This window comes from Pelmatolapia mariae, linkage group LG7, assembly GCF_036321145.2.
Source record: "Pelmatolapia mariae isolate MD_Pm_ZW linkage group LG7, Pm_UMD_F_2, whole genome shotgun sequence".
NCBI lineage: Eukaryota > Metazoa > Chordata > Actinopteri > Cichliformes > Cichlidae > Pelmatolapia > Pelmatolapia mariae.
Window position 1 is genome coordinate 7,889,018 of NC_086233.1, and position 12,501 is coordinate 7,901,518.

Here is a 12,501-nt window from a genome sequence, read left to right on the forward strand (position 1 = left end):
AGGACCCAAGCCCCCGAGGCCAAAAGCAAATATTTATTTACAACACACAAAACCTGGAACTATGAAACGTAACTATACGTCATACTAGTGGTGGCAATTATGATACAGTACAGGACCGGGATCAGGATGCGTGGTGCTAAGGTCAGAGGCTCTTTTCAGACAGGTTTCAGGTGGGCTTCAGGAGGTAAGATGAGTAAACAGGTGGTAATACTTACTTGTGAGCAGGTCAGAGGAAGCGTGGGGGAAAATTGCCAGCGGGAGCCGGGTGAGTGTCCGTTTGGCTGTGATCCAGAGAGTACAGAGTTCCAGAGTGTTCCAAGACCAGAGGTGACGGCTGGAGGGCAGGCAGGTGGAATAACTCTGAATGATGGCGTGATCAGTGATGAAGAGGTAAGTGAGGAACTGCACAGATGAGTGAATGGTCCGAGAGGTACTTAAAGGCCTGGCACTAAGCTTAGCAGACATTCTGGCAAAGACTCGTTAAGAGTGGCGGTCTTAAATAACGCCAGCTGAATTACCAACAGGTGTGGAGAAAAGGCTGGCTAATGAGGCTCCACCCAGGGGTGGAATCATGACAGGTCTGTAGCTTTTTATGAAGAGGTTAGTAGAACAATGTTAGTTTTATATAATATTTTTATGTTATACTTTGTGTTCCCTGCTCTTTGGTGTTCTCATACTTACTAAGAAAACAACAAAATGAATTGTGACACTGTAAAAACAAGATAATTGTTTTCTCCTGTTTATTCTCTGACACCTTTTCTCTTATTCCGAGTGTTTTGCATTGTCATTTATTTCATTTGCCGTTTCCTATATTAGACTTGATGTATTTTCTTTTCTATTTTTCCAGTGAAATATGTTTGCTGTGCTGTTGTAGAAATGAACATTAAAAAGAAGAATTTCACTTGTCGGCGGATTAGTTATGCATTTAATCTTTTTTGCCACCCATCCCCCCCCCCCCCCCCCCCCCAATTCCCCCAGCCCTTTAATTTGTCAGTCCTCCAATCACACAGTTGCTGATCATTGTTTCCATCATCAACTGGATCCCATTGACCAGGAGGCATATATCGTGGATGATTGAATCCAGCTTGGCAAATCTAATTCTTGTGAGGCTTTTGAAGAACAGAACAAAGTGAATTAGCACAAGATTAAGGATATAGCCACCATGACATTACCTACTGGTTTGCAAAATCCCATTTTGTGTACCGAGTCATTCTAAAACATAGGGATGCTGTAAATTCATGTTGTAGTTATTTGCCAATCTCAGCATAGGCCGATGCAAATCATACCCTGCTTTATTCTACTTCTGGGCCATAATTTAAAAAGCAAACATGATGCTGTATTCCGCAAGCCTCAAAACCAGCAAATGAGACCATAAATTCCTCAGGACAGTGTTTTCTGAGGTTATGGATCAAAGGACCCAAATGAAATTTTCCCAAAGACTTGTAGCTGGACTTCTTTTTGCCAACAGCCCCCTGGTGGCCATTTGTAAGAATACAAATTTAAGACATTTCACGCTTGCTTAACTTTCCAGACTCTACAGGTATCTCCATTTTTATATCTATCCGGTGTGCTTGCTGCATGGTATGTTTTCTGGGCAGTAGTGCTAATATAACAATAACAAGAAGAAAAGAGGATAAGAATAAAAATATTAAAACTTCGAGGGCCTTCTTTGAACATTTCCAACATTATATTTTTACGTGTATTTTGTTTAGCTTTTTTGTGCAATTTCATTACTTCTTCAAATATGGCAGTAGACTGAATTATTTTTTCACTGCTCAGTATGAATAAACGTATGTTTAGCAGTTAGAGACAAAACTGTGCCAAGGTGTTGGCTATAGGCTATGTAAGAAACAAATAAAAAGAATGGTATGTGGCGGAGGAGGATATTAAATTGTGTGAAAATAGTTATGCATACAAGCATCAGTGATGGTGTGTGTGTGTGGATGTGTTCAAAAGAAAGCATAGACTGACATGAGCATGGATAACGTATATGCTTTACACATGCAATTACTGCACAGGGCCTAATCTTTTATTTTTCTGTTCTGATAAACACGGTGATGTTCTAGCTAAAATATGTACATCTGAATATAAAATGTGCTGTTAAGTGATCACACTTTATGTCTGTGTGCCTGTAATTTTTCTCTGTTAGCAGTCATTTAAAGGACATTATGCAGAGTGACATGAATGTAATTAAGCCACACCACTGACCTGCAGTGTGAATGATTTCTACTGTATTAGAATGCGTTTGGGTCAAGTAATAGGTGCTTATAGCTCTCTGGGCATTTCTATATGACCTGGAGTCCTTGGTTTACATTGAATGAACTGTTGTGCTTCATTATTATTACATTTGAAAGTTACATATAATCTGTCAACACATACTACGTTATGGATCTTTAATGACTCTGTTATGGGGGTTTTACCCACACAGTTCCTCCAGAAGGCACTCACAGCCTCAAGCTTTTAGACACTGTGCAAATTGCACAGAAGATTATTATATCATGATAATTCTGCTTGTAATGAACTCATAAGCTGCTTTTAAAGCCTAATGACCAGTGCTTGGGCACAGAGAGAGAAGGGCACAAGAATTTGCTAGAGTACAGGACATGAGGTATTGAACTCCTGTTAGATATCTACAGAAATGAGAAGAGGATTCTTTGCCTTAGGGAAATTAGGTGTATTTTTCAAATGAGCATAAGTTGAAAAAGGTACTGAGTGCAGGTAATGTATGGCAGTGTTTTATTTCTGGGCATTCGAGACAAATGGTTCAGCAGACTATGCCCCAGATGCCTCCTTATTTTGGATGTTGCCACCTTCATAAGATGCCTTTACTGCCTGCACAGGTCTCTGAGAACAAGCCTTTTACTCCCTCAGCTACAAAGATGGGAGTACAACTACAAAGCCACACCACCCGAACAGGCTTTACACTGCTTTTTTCAGTCATTTCTGTTCAGTTTCAACCACTAGTCTCACAAAATAAGTAGTCCTCTGAGTATTGCACCAAGATGCTGGGTCAAATGTTAAATGGGTGTTGGCTGTCTCTGTTGGGCAAATACTGCACTGGCGTACCTAGTTTTCCCAATACCTAACTTAGAAGAATGCATGCCTTTACCTCTCTTCATTTTCTATTCAAAGCTGATGCTTTGGATTTTTTTACTTTTAGGGCAAATACATACTGGCTAACACATTGCCTTAACAAAGTAAATTATTAAACAAGGCTTAATTGATGTATTTTTCATACCTTTAGAAAAATGGCATACATTGTGTTGCTCTGCAGAAGTGAATGTTTAAGTGATCACAATGCGTGCTTTTTCAGAATAATTTAGGTGTTATTAATTCATATAAAACCAAAACTGAGCACAGTTCCCATATCTTTAATATATTCCATTATACTGATGCTCAAAGTTGGTAAAAGGACGAAATCATTGAGGACGAAGAAAAAATGAAGATTTTGGTTCTAGATTGTGACACTTGGAGTGGGTCTAAAATTAATTAGTTGTAGTTTTCAGCAGAGCTTCAAGGAGTTTTACAGCCCTGAAAATCTCATGTGGATATCTCCTTTACTTAAGAAAACACACACATACAAAAAAAAAAAAAAAAAAAAAATCAGCTTAAGGGACCAGGTGGGAGGGCCTCATGGATTGACCAGTCTCACTCTCTTCTGTTTATTTTGCATTCTCCCAAATACGTGGTTGAAAACAGCCAGAAATTAGTTCATTCATTTTGTTTATTTATTTTTGTAAGTCTTGTTTTGCTGTTTAGCTGGTTGACATAGCATTAGCCCACATTAATAACTTCATGTCTCTGTGTTGCAGTCTCTTGAAACAATAATTCCTTTAACATTAAAAGTAGAGTGTGTAAAATCTCACCACTAGATGTCAGTAGATTGCAGACTGCGGTCAACTGAATTCTGTTTTCTTACTCCGCCCACTTCAAGTACCTAAACCTAGCTACTGTGGCTGCTGTATAACAACTCTGACCACTGTTCATCTGTAGTGAGTGTAGGCTGTCAGTGTACTATTCACCTCCATTATCAGTATGGCAGGTTCACAAGTCTATTTTCTCTGGAGGCTGTAAAACTTTGTCAAAGTAGTCCGATACAAGTCGATGAGACTCACTTCTGTTCAATGACAGCGATACTGAGGTGTGTTAATACACATTAATCAATATATATTTGTTAATACAAGCTTAAAAAATAACCTCAAAACTTACTTACTCTAAATTTATCTACAGCCAGTTAAAATGTATATAAAAAAACATAAAAAAACACTCGGATTACAATTAATTTACTTTACCAAAAGTCATCTAGTGCTCTAACTTTAAAACAGTAGACTCCCCTGTGTATTGGAACTTACAACTCTTTTACGTCTTGTTGATTTTGCATGAAATAAAAAATCTGAATGGTTCCCAATGACTTAATCAAGAAATTTAAAGGATTCCTTTTTCATTCCTTTCAGAGGCCTTGTAAGGGTGCACTTCTGTTTTTCTCTAAGGACTACTGTCCTTCCATCTAAATGTTTTTTTTTTTGTTTTTTTTTTTAACAATGCACCATGTGTCAACAACGTTATTCAGTTAGTGATTTCAAAGGCCACAGACAAAGTCTCCTTTGAATGCAAGATCTTCACACAGCGCCTCACTCCTCACTGCATCAGTGATAGGCTGCTTGAGCAAATCTGGCCTGAAATTAATGAGAAACATTTGGATCTATCTCCAAAAAGCCTGAAAAATGTCGACAAGGCCATTTTAAAGAACCTTGGCAAAATACATAAGTGCAAGGAAAAAGATTTGATTTTTAGTCTGAGGGAACAGCTCGATAGTATTACTGTCCCAGTCTTCACCAAACACCTGTTAGCATTACCAAAAAGAGTACTCAGTGTATCTAAAAACAGGGACGAGTACAGAGAAGCTGTGGAAAACTTCACTAAAGATCTGGTAATACACGGTATGGGTGAACTAAACGAGACGACGAGCTGGTATTCGGCAACATTTGACTTCATTATACAGAGGTTGAGCCAAAAGATCTGGAACCAAATTTTGTCCAGCAATTTTGAAATCTCCCTCGAGAACATTGAAGAACTCAGCTTGACGGTATATGATGAGCTCCACAAAAAGTGGCTGCATCCTGGACAGCTCATGAATACAAGCAACCCATTGATTGACGAAGTGATTTTCCAAACCTTCAAAAAGCACGCCATAGTGAAGAGACAAAGTATCATCTCTTGGGCTTCTGCTTGTGATTTTGTGGCAAAACTATTAAACTAGGTTAAAATATTCAATTAAATTGGGCAATCTAAATGTAGTTTCAAAAACCAAGAGTGGTTAAAAATGGCCACTCTTTTTCTCCTGTCTCCCTTCCCTCATTCCCAACTGGCCGCGGCAGATGGCCACCCCATCCCTGAGCCTGGTTCTGCTGGAGGTTTCCCCCTGTTAAAAGGGGGTTTTTCCTTCTCACTGTCGCCAAAGTGCTTGCTCATTGGGGGTTGGATTTTCTGTGCATTATTGCAAGGTCATGACCTTACAATATAAAGCACTGTGAGGGAAGTGACAGGGTTTGGCACTGTTTCTTAATTTAAAATGTCCAATTACAACAGGACATTTTAAGTTAAGAAACAGTGCCACATCAAAAAATTAATTAATTAATAAAAGAAAATGTTAAAAATAAAATGAAATAAAAATACATTTGTGTTTTGTTTCATTTGCTGTGAATTTGCTGAGAATAGAATATCAGTTTAGAATGGTGTGTCTCAATATAAAGTATCATAGCATCATCCTGCAGACTAATTTGAAATCGATGTCATAGTAATGTCATTCTGCATGTGTGTGCAAACTTTAGCAAAGTATAATCAATTTTTCAGGTTAGGTGGTTACATTTGTTTAAATATTCTACTTTCAGTGTTCCAGATTTGATATTTTTACTGAATGGTCTTTTTATTTTATTTTATTTATTTATTTATTTATTTATTTTACAGTGTTTGTTCTGTATGCATTGCTATTTATTAATCGTCCTGTGTTATATGGAAAAGTGTCTCAACTGTGCCAGAGTAATAGCTTGTTAGTCACATTTGGTTTTACCAGTAGGGGCTCCCATATGAAAAAGTGCATTTTTACAGCAGTGGTGGACTAAATGTCCCTAAATAGATGTGGTCCTCCTCCGCATCTGAGTCTACGGTTTCTGAATACTGTCTGCTCTCTTTATCTCTCTCTGCCTGTGGATCCCTCTGTGCCTGCCTCACTACACCTGTCCTCTAAGCTGGCTGCTAATAAATTAACACCTCCACACATTGCACTACCTAAGGAGTTCTTAAGTACTTCATCACCAGAGTTATTTCTTATTTACTTTTACTAAACTAAAAAGTTTATCAGGCTTTAAGTTTAACTGGAACATGTTTCTTTTGTAGGATACCTAAGACACTACTTTCTGAACTCTCTGAAATCTCACTCCAGTGGTATCACAAGACAGTAGTTGACCTAGAGTTGACTGCGTGTGTCTGCCCTTCACTCTATTAACAGCTCTGTTGCTATTCATTCATTCAGCACATCTTAAATGCCAGTGTAAAATTTCCACCCACCCGGTTTTTACCAGTCAGTTCTTTCTGCATTTCTTGCTTTCTTTCTTTTGGCTTATCTCTTTGTGGAGGCCAAGTTGTCATTTTCCATTTGGTGTCTGATGATTAAAAAGAAAAAAGCTACAGATATCTGTCAGTCTGTTTTCTGGTGTCATCTGTGGATGAGATATTAAAGAAAAGAGCAGTATACCTTAGTGGAGTAACAACAGTTGTTGAAACATCCATAGAACAATCCCATTTCATTACAAAAGGCAATTTTCTATTTTTAACAGCATCCTGATTCAGATCAGTTGATCGCTTTTGTCACAGTTCCATGTCATCACAGACATTGTGTTTCATGTGTGGCTTCAGTTGTGTGGTGAGCCTAAATTTGCAATGTGAAGTGACTGGGTTCTTGTGATTTTTTGACTGATTTTCTCCGTTTTAATCTCGTAAATTCTACATTTTAAATCTTGGAATACTGCCCCCATCCCCCTCTCTGTATCTTTTCCCTTTCCCTAGAATGGCCCTAATGTACTCAGTAGACACTTCCTTAGGTACACCTTGATGCTGCTGGTTTGGACTCCTTTGGCCCTCAGAACTTTTTTCCCCTTCTTTTTTTAAACAAGATTTTGGAAACATCTTGTCCATATTGCCATAATAACATTGTGTAAACTGCATATCCATAGTGTGAATTTTCTCACTGTCATGTTTAAGGAACCAGGTTCAGATGATCTGAGCTTTGCAACACAGCACATTAACCTGTTACAATCAGCTATCAGACAATGTGGTCAAAAAGGCACAGACATAGCCACAATATTCAGGTAGGGTGTGGATTTAAAGATTACCATTTGGTACCAAGAAACCCAAGACAATCCAACAATATTACACCATCACCAGAACTTGAACCATTGCTATAAGGTAGGATAAAACAATTTTTTCATGTTGTTTGTGCCCAATTATGACCGCGCCATCTGAACTTCAAAACTGAAATTACACTCATCAGACCTGGCAAGGTTTTTCCAATTTTGGTGATTGCATGCAAATTGTAGCCTTATGATCTTCTGCTGCTGTAGTTCATCTATCTCAAGGTTTGATATATTGTGCATCCAGAGATGCTCTTCTGCAGAGACAGTTTTCCTCTGACCTCTAGCATTAACATTCGCTCACAATCCTAATGCTGCTAACTGCTAAGCTAGCATTTGTATTTGTTAGTAAAATCAAAGTTATTGATGCAAAGCTGTGAGTTTTCTAAAAAATTAACTCTAAAAAACTGTCAAAAAGACAGACTAGACTTGCAGGAAGTCAAAGAGGCACCTGATTTATTAACTATGAGAGACAGAAAAGAGAAAGAGAGAGCATGAAAGATACCAACAATGACCTGAAAAAGACAATAAAAAGGCAATAAAAACTGAATAAATATATAAGAGGGAGAGAAGTACAGTCAATCAGACAAACCTGACTTATATAGCTGACTGCTAGTCATTTCTATGAACGTAGAACAATTTTTTATTCAAACTTTATCGATATCTGTTCCTGTCCAGTCTTCTTGTTGTGTTTACACCTTTCTTCAATCATACCTGGTTATCTTCATGCGTGTATGGCTACAGAGTTCAGTACAAGCAGGTTAAACAAGAATTTACTAGTTGGATGTTTTCGTGTTGTGAGCATCTTCAACTTTCAGGGACACCGGGGACCTTGAATCTGTTATATGGTGATGAGATATTTCCCCAGCGATTTTGCAAAACTCTCATAAAATGCCAATAAAAAATAGACACAGAAGCACTTACTGGCCATCAGCTGGACTGTAAAAGTTAGAACCAGGTGTCCCAGACATGCACTATTCAACAGGGACCAAATAAAAACCCTACAATATCTGTGACACTTACCATGTAGATACAGTACCTCAGGACAAGAATAAAATTCCTGTAATATTCTCGTGATATGGAAACTAATAGCTTGCGTATGGTGGTCAATAATATCCTGAGAAGGAGTATGTTGTAGTTTATGATATTTTTATCTCCTGTGGTGTCAGTATAGTAGTCACGCAATATTCCTTGAGGGAGTAATGTGCCTGTGGTAATCAATAGTGAGTTTACTATCACCTGATTGTACTGACGGCGTACAGTAGTGATCTCGGTCTGGATGCAGGGGGAGTTACAGAAACAGAAAAATCCTACGACAAGGATCAAATCTGACACAGGATGTCATCTTCTAGAGTTTCTCCTTTTGTCTCGCAGCATCGGACTACTTCTATGCGCTCACTGGAAACTCTCACGGGCTCTTACTCATCCTCTGCAGAAACATGCGGCACACACTTTAAAGCTTTTCTTTCTCACAAACCTACACCCAAATGAGGGGGAACTATCATGGGGATATTAATAGAGACAGAGACACAGATGGAGTCAACGGAGCTTTTAATAGAGCATCTCCTCCTTCTCTGTAGTGATAAATAATACAGCAGTCAGCAAATTTAGACCTAATAGATGATATTGACCTTTGAAAGGGGAAAATAGTGTGAGTAACAGGACAGCACAAGTGGAACTAGAGAGAAAGAAAGATGTGGGTATGGAGCGCTGGGAGAGTAGTGATGGAGAGGAATATACACGAGTGTCAATAGAAGCAGGGCACTCAGACAAAGCATCTTGATCAGAGTGCGACAAAGCGGTGATCAATCACGAAGATGACGACGTAGCAGAGCGGGCTGCAGCGCTGGAGAGGCCCTGACCTCAGCTGCACTGCAGATAGAGCAGAGAGGCTGGATGGGCAGCAAGAGCCCTCAGAGGATCTCTTTCGTTGCTTTTATCTCTCTCTCTTTGTCTCATCCTTTTCTCCCTGTCCCTGCCTCATGGCTGCAGCGGGTCTTCTTCTCTCTCTCCTTATCTCCTTCTTTCCGTTTTGATTACTCTCTGCTGCTTCGTCTCTCTACCCCCTCTCACCATTCCTTTCTTCCTATATTTCTGTCTGGTACCCACCATCTGTCATCCGTTGTCTTCCTCCGTCACCCCCACCCTTCTCCCCCACTCATTTTCACTCCCTCAATCCAATTCAGGGAGCTTTATTGGCATCATAAGATGAATTTTACTGTCTCTGCCTCTCTTTCTGGAACATTTGTCTTCCTATTACTAATTCTCTATTCTTTTAATGCTGCTCCACAAAACTCTGCTGCACCCTGCACAAGTTGCACAAGCCATGGTCAAGTGAGTCTACAGCACTGAGTCCAGTATGCTCCATCGCATCAATATCAAAGCCAAGGACCTGCGTTGTTTATTATACTGCTCGTGAATCAAGCAGGGTGAAATTGAATGTTACTCATCCCAGTACAGTGGAGGCATGTAAAGAAACAGTTATTCTAATAAAATGGCTTAAGAGTACTTTACAGTCTGAGGCGGCCTTGGAGTGACTTTTATGCTAGCAGTGACACCGTGTGGAAAAATCCTGTACTTCACTGATGCAAAGCTCAGCATATCAGACTACAGCTGATATGCATTTTGTCCTGCAAATCTATATCTGTAAACACAACCAAAGCATATAATTAACCACATGAAATCAGTTTAAAACAAAAACATATGCATGCTTTCATTTAATTTTGTAGAAACTGCACGGCAGGGAGAGCTCTTCGACATATGGTTTAGTCCTGTATAAATTATGTTTTCAGAGTGGAGGCAGAGTGAAGTGGCCTGAATTTTATCTGCATGCCTGCATTGAATTAAATGCCCAAAAAATAGCCCAAAGATCACCAGGGGTTCCCCAAAGTGCCTCAGTGGGATACCATCACATAAAGGAATAATAAAACTAACTATAATGTATAATTTTCACTTGCTCCACATCATTTATATTTTGCTCAGATGTCTGCGGAAAGCTGCAGCAGCTATAACATCACAGATTCTCTCAGATGTTGTGACTTGAGGCATGTCCATATCAAATGAGGGTCAGATACTAGTCATCCTATGTGTAACTCCTTTAGTTGGAAGCATAACTTCTAAACTTTCTTTTACTGTTTCAAGAAAACAAAAAAAAAAGTCAGAGGGACTTCTTTCTGTATCCAGGAAGTGACGGTGAGGACTTAATGGGGTCGAAACAAGCCGAGGGAGGTCGTCCGATTTTACAGAGGAAAAAAACAGAAAAAAAGGGGAGAAAAAAAGGTTGGGTGGAAGAGGAGAGATGTGTACAGTTAGACACAAACAGGTAAAGTGCACAGGAAGCAGAATGATATAGCTTTCAAAATAAGAGTAGACCAAGAACAATCTCCTTGAAATGTCAACATGCAACTATTGTTAGAAGATTTGCTCATGACCGAGAGCTCAATAGAGCTTTTAGTTCCTAATGACCACAACCACACACACTATGCGTTACTTTTTCATATTTGTTTGGCATCCGTTTGTGGTCATTTTGTGTCACTGAGTGTGTCTTTGTACTCATTTGGTACCACTGGGTGATCATCATGCAGCTTTCTGTGGTTGCTTACAATCAGTTTATGGTGATTTTGTGTCTCTCTATATTTGTTTTGCATCTTTGAGTTAATTTAGTGCATCTTTACAGTCATTACGTGTCACTTGTGATCATTTTTATGTTTCTTAAGTAGGAATACACTAAACGATTAGATCACGATCAGTGGCAACAAGCCAATCTAAGGGGGCAATCTATTCAATTTTGTGTGTTTGCTGAACCATGCCACCAGCACTGTAGCATGGAGAAAGGTAGCTGCCAAAGGTCTTTTTAGTCCTATGACAAACTGAGGTGATGCTGTAAACTCTTTATTATTTCACTCCTCTTGTCTTATCTGTTCCACTCCATGTCTGAGGAGGAACAAGGGCAAATCATTGACTGTAGAAAACATGGACGACGCGACTCCGCCTCCTCCCATTGTGCAAAAATGAAGCCAAAATACCCCGCTTGTGGAGGCTGCCATCTTGCAAATTTGGAGCCAGAGTCTGCGCAGTAGTGACTTGAGGTGGAGCGACTGTGTAACGCTCCCGCCCACACACCCGCTGGACGTGACCGCAAACACGCCCCCCTACACTTTTTACGTAGCCCGGCTGCTCGAGTTTTTTGCTGGTTTACCGCGACTGACGACTCGTTTAATTAAGGTAAATACAACCATGTCACTGTTATAAAAAAAAGACACACAGCTTATCATCTTATAGTTCTAAAATCACTTTGTTGTTAATTCGTTAGCTAGATTAGCCGCTAGCATACGCGCTGTGTTGGAGGCTTGTTGCTAGCTAGTTAGCGATGCTACACACCTGCTACTCTAATAGTCTGTGTTATTGAAGGATTCAGCACTTATGTTTGTTTTTATCCATTTTTAGACAGCGATGAGATCAGCTGCACACTCTACAGAAGCCCAGAGTTACTGTTAATATCAAAAATATAATGCTGTCCTTTGAGATTTTAACATAAGACTGTGAGTGTAATGGATCTAAAACTGTTTAAATCTTCAGAGCCCTCTACATCCTGGTAACATGGAGACTTTTAAAAACATCAGCAGAACGTTTCAGTAGTGTGGTCTAATTTGTTCTTTTCATTTAATAATAGAGTCCATATTATATCAACAGCTACATTCACCCTGGAGAGAAACTAGTGAGGGAGACCATCAGGACCAAGCTGGGTTTCCTGGGTGCAGAGGTTTGGAGAAACTTCTTCCTTTTCTTTCATCACAGCTGTCCTGTGCCAGATGTTCTGTTGACCGACTGAGAGAGACTTCATTTAAGAAACACCAGGAAGACTGAAGCTCATCGCATTGATCAAGCAGGACTCACGATCTTCACCAGCAGCTCCCTCACAGGGAAATCTTCAGCATGCCTCTGTAGGCCCGATCCAGGAGATGGATAAACCCAGCATTTCATGAACACTGTGATGGAGACCTTTGGTTTGTGTAATGTTATAAATACTCGGGTACTCCCCAGAGGCTCTGGATTTTTACATAAAGATATTATATTCAGTCCTGTAGAAAGT